The sequence below is a fragment of the Ostrea edulis genome, chromosome 4 (assembly GCF_947568905.1).
Source record: "Ostrea edulis chromosome 4, xbOstEdul1.1, whole genome shotgun sequence".
Lineage (NCBI taxonomy): Eukaryota > Metazoa > Mollusca > Bivalvia > Ostreida > Ostreidae > Ostrea > Ostrea edulis.
This window is the reverse complement of record NC_079167.1, coordinates 63,189,918-63,202,097: the sequence shown is the minus strand read 5'-3', so window position 1 is coordinate 63,202,097 and position 12,180 is coordinate 63,189,918. Positions and strand designations below refer to the sequence as shown.

Sequence of the window (12,180 nt, the reverse complement as noted above, 5' to 3'; positions counted from 1 at the left end):
ATTTGAGCTTCATACGGATGCATCTTCCAGTAGTCTTGGAGCTGTATTATACCAATTACAAAATGGCGCAAAACGAGTTATAGCGTATGCAAGCAGAAGCCTATCTAAGAGTGAGAAGAATTACCCAGCTCACAAGTTAGAGTTTCTTGCCTTAAAATGGTCAGTTTGCGAGAAATTCCACGATTACCTTTATGGAAACACATTTACGGTACTTATACTGACAATAACCCACTTACATACGTAATGACATCAGCAAAGTTGGATGCTACAAGCCAAAGATGGGTTGCAGCTTTAGCCAATTATGATTTTGATCTCAAGTATAGACCTGGTAGTCAGAATGCTGATGCTGACAGCTTGTCCAGAATTCCAGCTGATTCCATCAAAGCCATTTGTAATTCTCTAAATGTATTGCCATACGTACAATGCCTATCTATGACAACATCTGCAGTAGGACAGTTACCAGATTTATCAGACTATACCGAGATTGATTTACAGTACTACCAAGAGAATGATCCTGTATTACGCTTTTGGATACCATATGTCAGAAATAATGACCAGCCAAGAAAACATCAGCTGCCGTTCAATTTTTCACAACATGCTGCAATGTTTCGAAACTTTGCCAAACTGAAAATCAAAAATGGAATTTTAGTTAGACAGATCACAGTTAATGAAGAAGTCAAGACGCAGGTTATTTTACCCAAGTTATGTATCAAGAAAGTACTTTACCTTCTTCATACCGAAATGGGACATCCTGGAAGAGAAAAGACCGTTAGTTTGATCAGAGATAGATTTTACTGGCATGGAATGACTTCTGATGTTGAAAAGTATATTATCAACTGCAGACGAGGTCTTCCGAGAAAAACACCGACTAACGAAAGAGCTCCATTGACGAACATCAGAACTTTTCAACCTCTAGAACTGTTATGTGTGGACTACTTGAAATTAGAAACCTCCAAAGGTGGTTATGAAAGTATACTCGTCATTACAGATCATTTTACGAGATATGCCCAAGCCATAGTTACAAGAAATCAGACAGCAAAGACAACAGCTGAAGCATTATATAACAACTTCATAGTTCATTATGGCATTCCATTGAAACTCCACAGTGATCAAGGAGCACAGTTTGAATCCCACATTATCAGAGAATTATGCAGTATATTGGGAATTGAGAAATCAAGAACCACGCCATACCACCCTATGGGAAATGGGTTGACGGAGAGGTTTAATCGAACTTTGATCAAAATGTTAGGGACACTAGAAAATTACCAAAAGCAGGACTGGAAATTATACATATCTTCATTAGTTCATGCCTACAATTCTATGAGACAGGAAAAAACTGGACAATCGCCTTTCTTTTTAATGTTTGGCCGAGAACCGAAATTACCAGTTGACATCATCTTCAACACTTATGACCAAGACAAAACCGGAATTCTTCATAAATATATTGCAAATTTGAAATCGAAATTGGAAAACTCCTACAAATTAGCCAAAGATTCCATTGAAAAAGCACAACAAAGACAGAAAAAGAATTATGATATCAAAGTTAGAGGAGTTGTAATCCGACCAGGAGACAGAGTCCTAGTGAAGATCGTCGCATTTGATGGGAAGCATAAACTATCTGATAAATGGGAGGAAGAGCCATATATAGTTTACCGCCAGCCCAAATGAAGACATTCCAGTTTATGTGGTCAAGAAGGAAAGTAACGGAAAGATACAAAGAACACTGCATCGAAACTTACGTTTGCCTATTGGTCACCTTGATGAATTTGAACTTGAGATCAACAAACCTAGACCCAAACCAGCACCTAGAAGAAGCAAACCTATCACCAGAGAATCCAAGAGAGAAACTAAAAACCAGAAACAAGATCAAAGCGATTCAGAATGCAGTTATGAGTTCGAGGTCTGTTTCAGTTCCAAAGCCCTATGTAACTTCTGCAGATAGTACAGAGACTCCTGATACAGTGTTAACTGAGGTGGAAGGAGCTGCAGCCGCTCCAGAGAGAGACGAAGCACGTGCACATACAGATATACCTGAAGAAGCAGCAGTAGAAGTTAATACAGTCGCTAATTCTTCTGAGGATGCTGAGAAGGATGAAGAAGTCAGAACTCCAGATGAGGATGCAGATAGCAACATTGCTACATCATTACCAGATACTAGTACTACAGTTGGGAACATATCCCATCTGAACAGTACTGATGAGGAAGATGCTGAGGGTCAGAGGAAGTCAAAAGGGACTAGAAAGAAACCGGCTTGGAAGAAAAGAGGCGATTACCTTATCAACCAACAGATAGCAGTATCTCAACCAGAATGGAAAGTCAGAGCAGATTATTTGCAGTCGCTTGCCACTAATCCAATTTTTAACTCGTGAATTCCGAAGCAGTAGCTAAAGCTCTCATTGATATAGTTACTGGTAAACATTAAAATTAAAGTCATTTTTTAAATCAAAACAAGCCAGTCAGTTCAGTCAGTCTGGTAAGAGTTAGATATTAGATATCAAGTATTCGAGACATTATAAGAGTTTTAATATATTTTGCTAGCTTTGATTTTTCATACTTTACAGTCAAGTTACTCAAAATAAGTCATATTTATATTTGTTTGTCACAGTAAATGACGAGGACGTCATTTTACAAAGAGGGGAAGCATGTGACAGGGTGATATTTTTCTAAAGTAAATATATTATTTCATTATTTAGATTATGAAGATTAGTACATGACAAAAGTTGTCTTTACTTTTAATTTATTTTATGTACAACTTAATAGTATATGCAAATATCTCTAAAGTTATTTATAGATTATGAGATCATAATGGTCAGTAATAGCACCATGTACATGTAAATATTTATAGAATATAGAACTCTTCAATTTCATTGGTTGTCTAAGTTCCCTCTCTTTACTATTGTTCACATTTTGAATTGTCTTCTAAGAATATAGAAGTGTTTTCCAGAAGATTTTCCTAGTACAATTTGACTATTTATTACCAGCATATAGAATATTCTGGACCTGACCAGAAATTTGGCTCTGTGTCACACATAGAGTTAATTAGAAAAGAATACAAACTCTGATAGAACCCTACCATTGGTGTTGTGTTGTTTACTTTATATACCTATACAACCCACACTATTACACATATCTGGCATCAAAAACCATTTATGACATGTGGAGGTGTTCGGAGACATTTGTGTTGGCATCCCAACACAGTTATAGCTCGTTATTATTCCCCCCCCCCCTTTCGGTTGGATGGATTTTCATGAAACTTTCACAGATTATAGAGAACGATGGTAACTCGAGGCCATTTTTTCAAAATTCACTTCCGTTCGTGAGATACGTCCGATTTCCCGGTTTTTGAAAGCAACTTTGTCCGGGGGTAAACTTGAAAACGACTAAAGATAATCAAATGAAACTTTCAGGGATGATAGATGTCTTTTTTCTATGGTGCATGCACGTAATATTTTTTGTCGCCGTCACTTCCGGTCGTCACCGGAACTGATTAAATGAATCATAAATTTCAAACTTTTTTCTTTCAAATTGAAACCTATATCGGTTTACTAGGTCTCTTTCTAATTCTCAAAAATTGTTGACCCCACCGGAAGTTGAATCTCCAACTTTCGGTTATATCAAAGAAAGACTATTCATTCTCTCATTTTTCAGTGCCATAAATCTCAGTAATGAAACAAGTTAATGAGTTGAGTTTTACATATATTATAGTCACTAGAAATGTCTAGAGTAATGTCAAATATTTTTGTAAAATTTACTTCCGGTTGTTAGATATAGTGTGGACAAATTCAGACTTTGTTTCCCTGATATCTCCGGAACGAGTATAGATATACACTTGAAACTTACAGGGGTTATAGATTAGCGATAGTCCATCTTAAACATATTTTGTATATGAGTGTATGTCACTTCTGGTTTCAACAGGAAGTGGTTGAAAAATTTACTATATTCAAATTTTTTCAACACGATTTCTCAGAGATGGCTGAATGGATTTTCTTGCCAATTATGAAGATGATAGAGAATTGTAGTACCCTTAGACACATCTTTGATTTTTACAAAATCTACCTCCGTTCGTAAGATATGTCCAATTTCCATTTTTCAAAAGATCAACTTGTCCGGGAGTAATCTCAAAAACGACTAAAGAGGAACAAATGAAACTTTCAGGTATTATAGATCTCTCGATTGTATAGTGCATGCACATTAATTTGTTTTTCGTTATCACTTCCGGTCGTAACCGGAAGTGATTGAAAGAATCACTAATTTCAAACTTTTTCTTTTAAATTGAAACCTATACTAGTTTATTAAGTCTCTTTCAAAGTATTCAAAAAAGGTTGACCCCGTCGGTAGTCAAAACGGCTACTTCCGGTTTCTCGATAAAATACTCTTATACCTTTCGTCTTTGTGCCCCCCATAAATCTCGTTTATATTTCAAGTGTTTGATATGATTTTCAAATATCTTAAGAACAGTAATATGTCTTACGGCGTGACCGTGTTTGAGGGCGAAGCAAAAAATATTGGCATTAGTATCTAGATCCATAACAGGACAGAGAATATCTCGAAAAATTAGCACCTAACGTGTGAGGACAGAGCTCAATCAAAGTATTCTAACTTTAGACATTTTTGATCCGCCTATTCATCAAACGCGGGAAACACTATGCAACTGATGTAAACAGTGCATTGTGACGTCATATTCAGCGTCAGTGTTTAGCAAATACACAAACATCGGGAGATGTTGCATTGTACAATCGCGTTTTAAATCTCGGAGTGATTATTATATGATTAAAAAAAATAAGATTTACATGCTTTTACGGATTTCATGTAACATCTCAGTACGACGTGAACTTGGGTACACGAGATTCAAAATGGAGAAATACATGTCCACGTGCATGTATTCGAATCGACGCAATTGGTACCAAACTTTTCAAGTTCCATAGGTATGGTTTAATTTTTCATTATTTTCCTATATTTTCCTTTTAAACATGTATATACGTGTTACCTATAGGGAGAGCTCTATCAACATCTAGAGTTAAGACAATTTTATTTTTCAAAATTCACTTCCGGTCGGTAGTAAGCCACTACTTTTTCTTTCTTTAGTCTGCTTCTTTTTCTTGAGAACTCTTTCAAATACAGACGTGAAACTTTCAGGGAAATATATAGACAATACAGAGTCGCTGTGCTTTATGGGAAAACACATCTGAATATTACTTCCGGCGTCACCGGAAGTTACGAGAAATTGGTGAAAACTTCATTATCACACCTCTCATGTCTTGAAAAGGCACATTCTCTGATATATTTGAATGATTCTCGTAAGAACAGAAAGCTGTGTACCGGAAGTGTTCAAACGGAAGACCTACTCATTACTAGTAATGAGTGTCTAGTTTATTTAATCAAACTGTAGGATAGAGACGGGGTGTAGATTGACAATAGGAGGATTCACTGGAGATACCTGTACACTGTCACTTTGTCCATTTCCCCTACATAAAGATTGTTCTCATCATCTACACACACACTATAGGGATATACTACACCTTGTTGTTCTGTGAGTAGTAAAGACAAGAACTGACCGTCCTGATCAAGAAGATGAACAGCATGGCCTTTAAGATTATCACACACCATGACGTGACCGAGGACATCAGTACAGATTCCCCAGGGTAAGAACTCTGCCATCTGACCTGTGTAGGAGAACCTGTGTTGTCCTGATCTATTAACCACCACCACTTTTTTTTTCTATAGAGTCTGATGTACAGATATCTCCATTTATATTTTCTGTGATGTAGCGTGGATAACTATACAGTTCCTGTCCTTTGTTATCTCTCTGTATGTTCTGTAGTTCTTTTCCAGTCTTGTTGTACCGGGTGACTTTAGCCTCTTTATCCTTCTTCATTCCCACCAGTATGTCTCCATTGATGTGGGAGGAGTGTATACTGACTGGTTCCCAGTTTCCTGTTTTAATGAATTCTGTGATAGTGTTATACTGTATTATCCTACTGATGACTTTATTTGCTCCGTCTGCTAAGATCAGAACTCCGTCCTGTGTGACTGTGTGGAACCCATTTCCACTATAGATTTTTCTCTTCTGTAGCTGATTCCCCTGTAGATCTGTTTGGACAAGGTTTTCCCAGTCACTGACCCAGAGTCTGCCTGATTTATCTAGTGATATATGTAATAAACATGTCCAAACTCCTGATACCTTGAACTTCCTGACCTTGGTGACCGAGGGAGATAGAGACATTGTTTGTTTCACATGAGGTTTCTTTTCTCTGTCTTGTTTCCTCTGTCTACTTGTAGGTTTCGGTGCTATTGAAGGAGCAGACACATCCGTGGGTTTTATTTTTCTTTTATCGGGTTTGGTATCTTTCATTTCTACTTTACCTAGTAATCTGACAACATTTTCTTGTCTGTAATGACCAGTAGTAAACACTGGCATGACTGGTTTTGTTGTCTCTGGTATGGATCGGATTTTCAGGTTCTTCTCAAAGGGTTTGGGAATTAAGGCCGTGATCTTTGGAGAGGATAGAAAGCCATGTAACTCTCTGACAAAATCATGGAGATAGTCAATGTAGTCGTTAATCGTATCATCCTGGCTACTTGTCTCTTCTAACAACGAATCTTCTATTTTGTTTACTAGTTCTATATTTTCTGACACCACTGTGTCCACCATGTTTTTGAGAGACTCCGCATCAGCCTTTATGGTTGTTCTTATGCTGTCCATGATCATCTTTATTTCCGCAGCATCTTCTTTGATTTCTTCCTTTAAATCTTGTGAGGTTGGGAGGAAATATTGATGGACTTTGAAGACTTCCTCTTGACAAAGTGATAACTTTTCTGTATAGATTGTCTCTAATTCTATAAATTTATGGCCAGAATGACTCTCCAATGTGGCACATTTTGAACATAATGGAACTTGACATTCCTTACAGAAGATGTCAATCTCTTTAGTTGGGTGGGTCTTGCACTTTTCCACAGGAAGTTGCTGTTTGCGTTGTTGATAGAGGACCACTTCATGGTTCTTGTATTCTGGATTCTCCAGATGTTTCTCTCGGCATTGTTTACACATCTGCTGATGACAAGAATTGCAGTAAAATTCGTAATTCTTCTCGCAATCTTCAATGCCCCACTCCAAGAAGTGCTGGGGTGTACCTAAACCTAGGTTCAGTTTTGAAAGTGCCATCTAAAACACAGAAACACCCTAGCTTGAAGTACTGAGTATCATAAACTTTTGAATTAATACATGTCAATTTCCTGGAACTTATTATAAAAAAATCATTGCTTGAAAATATTCAAATAAGCAATTTACATGTACTATTTCACTTGTTGAGTTTCAGTACTTACAATATCTGTGGTTGACCTCAAAATGACAATGCTTCTATTTTGAGCTGACTTTGGAATGCAGCAGTAAAATTTAGATAAGACTTGACGAGATTTGTAATTTACTTCCTTGTTTAGATATATATCTCATACATGTGGTGTATATTGAAAGTGAGATAAAGCATTAGCTTTATCATACGCCCGTTTCATAAAGCCCTTCCGGTCCCAACTACTTTTGACACTGTCCCCGCTTGGATGACATGTGTTCTGTGTTTATGCATATCGACACATGAAATAAAACGTATGACTTGTTATTCTGCATTTAATTAGAATTTCTTTTATAGCAAACTTAAAATGATGTTGCCCCCACCGACATATAATGGAAGTTACCGGCCATAAAAATGCTAACTCGATCAATAACTATAGGCTACTCAAAAATTACGATCAGAACACAAAAATATGTCAACACTATTATCATCGACAAGAAATCAGCCGCCTACTGGACAAGCATAATCGAAAGTACCTCGACATGCTGCGGTACCAAGTACTCACAAGCACAGTCTCTTTTCTCTGGAGCCATATTCAATGTAATAAATTTCAACAACTTTACTTACTAGACCTAATTACCTAAAGAGTAAAGTGCCTCAGAATTTTCTCTCGCCCTCAGATCCAAAGAAACCACGTGAATAAAATCCAAATCCACAAACACTTCTATTTTTCATTGTAAGCAGTTGAACATTCTAATAACGCTGCATTAAAATATCACTTTCATTGATCATTATTACATATGTTTATTTAAAAAAGACGACGACATCAAACTTTTATCAGAAGGCCAGGCCTACGTCAAGGAATAAATACTCGGTTAATAGTTGTTACTTTATTTGAATGGCAAAACCATTATGAATCATAAACTATAATCCCTTCTAAAACAATTTCCATCCATGGTTTCTGTAATGGATGTGTATTTTGTATGAACTATAACGTGATATATATATATAGAGGATATCTATATTGCGTGTTTTTGATATTTGGTTTATCCAACTCGTTGATATGGTGTATTTATTCGCGAGGCTTGCCAAGCGATAAAATACACCATATCAACGAGTTGGATAAATCAAAATACGCAATTATAGATGTTCTATTTATCGCATACGTCTTCTTTTCGCTTAATTTTGAGATGACCCCCAATATGGTAGAAACAGCTGATTGAATTTGTTTTTAATCTGTGGCTCAGACGTCTTATTTATTAATCCAGTAAGGATGAGAAAATTAACTCAAGGAAACTGTATTACAATATGCGGATATTTTTGTTGGTCCGAACGATACGCTAGGACAAACAGATATTGTGAAGCATCGGATTGATATTGGGAATGCCAAGCCAATCAAATTACCACCTTGCAGACTACCAATACATCAAAAAGAAGTCGCGGAACAAGAAATCAACAATATGCTAGATAATGGTATAATCGAAAATAGCAAGTCTTTGGGCTTCGCCTATAGTACTAGCAAAGAAGAAGGATGGGACAACAGTTTTTTGTGTTGAATATCATAAGTTAAATTCAGTAACCATAAAATGTTTACCCGTTGCCGAAAATTGACGAATCAATAAGCTCGCTCGCTAAGTATTTTTGCACATTAGTTTTGGCGAGTGGATTTTGGCAAGTCGCCATGGAGGACGAAGACATAAAGTACAACGCCTTCACAACGCATAAAGGGCTATTTCAATTCAAAGTCATGCCCTTTGGATTGTCAAATAGTCCGGCAACATTTGAACGTTAGATTGAAGTAACGTTTAATGGACTGCAGTGGGAGAGATGCCTGGTATATCTCGATGACGTTATTGTATTTGGGGAAACTTTTCTTGAAACGCTTGAAAACTTGAAACTTGTATGCGATAGATTCAAGTCCGCAAATCTCAGATTAAAGCCAAAGTAATGCTGTCTTTTCATGGATGAAGTTTGCTATTTGGGATACGTTGTTTCAGATGAAGGGATTACTTGTGATCCCATAAAAGTGGAAACTGTTAAAAACTGTCCAACACCTACCGATCTAACCAGCTTAAGAAATCTCCTAGGTCTGACATCATATTATCGGCAGTTTATCGAAAACTTCTCACCAATTGCTTATAGGTTGACTAGACTGACACAAAAGAATGTAAAGTTCAAATGGACTGATGATTGCAATGATGCATTCAATAACTTAAAGGAAAAATTGGTAAATGCTCCAAATTTAGCTTACCCCACACGAACCGATGGTTTCATACTGGATACAGATGCCAGTGCTTATGGAATAGGGGGCGTACTTTCAATACAGAATGTCAAAGAGAGGGTTAGAACGTATGGGAGTAAAACTGTGTCTAAATCACAGAGGAGATACTGCACAGCATATAGAGAACTCTTGGCAGCAGTCACTTTTGGCAAACAATTCAGGCATTATTTGTATAGACGACCTTTCTTACTTCTTAACCTGGCTTTAAAAAATTAAGGAACCAGAGGGAGTAGTTGCAAAATGGATATATTGTCTGGGCACATATGATTTCAAGATCGAACATAGGAAAGGAACATCATACCAAAATGCAGACGCATTTTCGCGAGCTCCATGTAGGAAATGCAAGCGAACAGTTTGTCCTGAATGCGAGCTGACAAAGAATTTTCAGGATGGTCATAATGCTGAAACAACTGTCATTGTAGAATCAAACAGGATTGAGAAATGGGATAGCAAACAATTGCAAGAGCTGCAAGAAAGGGATGAAGATATCCAATGCATTAAGAAATACAAAATGGACAACACAGAAAAACCAAGCGTAAAAATCGTAGTTTCGATTGAAGTCAGCATTTTACAAATTCTATGGTCGTTATAACGATCTAGTTCGTCAATACAACCTCGCATTGGGTCAAATGCTGTCTGACGTGTTTCATACCGATTGTTACAGTAAGCCGTTCTTGGCACACTGATTTTGACTGCGGATAACTCCGTTTACCTGATCAGGATATAAGGCTCACGGCGGGTATGGCCGGTCAACAGGGGATGCTTACTCCTCCTAGGCACCTGATCCCACCTCTGGTGTGTCCAGGGGTCCGTGTTTGCCCAAGTATCTATTTTGTATTGCTTATAGGAGTTATGAGATTGATCACTGTTCGTTATCTTCACCTTGCATGAAAGCTTCTTGACATACTGGAAATTCAAGTTTGTTAAAATCATGACCCCAGGAGTAGGGTGGGGCCACAATAGCAAAACCCTTACCCCTGGAATCATCAAATTTACAATTTTGGTAAAGGACTATCTGCTCTTTCTAAATATCCATCTAGTTTCAATTTAGAATCAAAAGCACTAAAGAAGATGTTATTTAAGGTACGGTAGCTCATACACTAAAATTTTATCCAAAGGTTCGTTAAAACACCTCTTATAAAGTATGATTTCACCACCGAAAGAGTGATGCAAGCACTCAAGTAATTTATATGATTTTTTTGTGATTCATCCCGGAATAATAAAACAAATGATGCTTTGTTTGCGAAGAAGATATAATAGAGTCCAAATTTCGCTGTAATTTGATGCATAATATGAATATCTAAGAAACCATGCCTGAACGACTCAGATAAACGTTCTAATTTTTTCAATAAAATTACATTTATGAAAATTGAAAACGTTATTCATTATATTTTTTAAATCTACGGATAAAATCTTTAGAAAAAATTAACGAGCGATTAAATAAAACCTTGGTGTAATGCGCTACCTTACTTCCTGATCTACATCACTATGCATTTAGTTTATCTTACACATGTGCGTTCTAGAGAAGATTTTTGAAAATTGGTCAATTTTAGTCAGTTTTGCTCCACCCCTAGGGCCCCTGAAATTTATAATTTATGTCCCCCTTGTTCTAAACATGCTTCATAGAATTGGAATGGAAGTTAAAATTGTTTAATTGTTGACACACAACGATGGACGACAACCAATTACAATAGGTCACCTGAGTTTACAGGTGACCTAAAAAGTTAATTATCTTTGCAAATAATGCCACAAAGTGGGTCCGTTACATCATCACAATATCTATCGTTTAGTCTGATTTGGACATAAAGAGGGTTACAAGTGCATTTTTTGGTCACTGGGTTAAGTCCATCTAATTACAATAAATTATATTATCAAAGCTGATTTTTTACTTATAATAACATGTGTTAATTGAGATTAACATCTGCTGAAATACTTTAAACTATGCAGATTTTACAACTTTGATTTATTTTATTTTTGCTGAATGCGCATTCAGTTTGCTGTGTCAGTGAGTGAAGAAAAAGTTTTATGAAAGAAGAAATGCACGTTTACAAAATGAGCTTCAACCTAACACCAGAACCCCTGGTCATGAAATTCACACCATAACTACACACAGTTGTCTGCCAGGAGTCCCAAATTAAACACGTTAAAAATGATTTTTTTTGTCCCTCCCCTCAGCCAGGGATCAGTTACAATAGATATCCATTCCTGTAAACCGAATTTGGTCATAATTGGCCCAATATCCCAAAGAAGTTGATATGTTCGAGCATTAATACATGACTAAAACAGATTGCCAGTGGTTACCACAGTAACTCCAGTGACACAACAGAGTACTGTGTAGTGTATTTTTCCTTTATCTATGCTTTCAAGCATGCTACATATGTAATAATGCATTGTCATTCATTTTATGAAATGAGGACATTGTTATTGTTTAATAGAGAGAAATATGAGATTTACTTCACAGGCATTCTATACATGTAAATACAACAAAAAAATTCTAAACTGATTTTGTGCACTGAGTGTATCACTAAAACACAAACTATTTTCATGAGAAATATTGCACATTAGAAATATATCTCTAAACAAAACATCTAAAAGGAATCTGTATGTAAAATA

General features: G+C 36.6%; 1 pseudogene; it reads right to left on the bottom strand.

The window, feature by feature from the left end:
* Positions 1-3,308: 3,308 nt before the first annotated feature.
* LOC125668516 (uncharacterized) lies at positions 3,309-7,413 on the bottom strand (annotated as a pseudogene).
* Between the last annotated feature and the right edge of the window lie 4,767 nt (positions 7,414-12,180).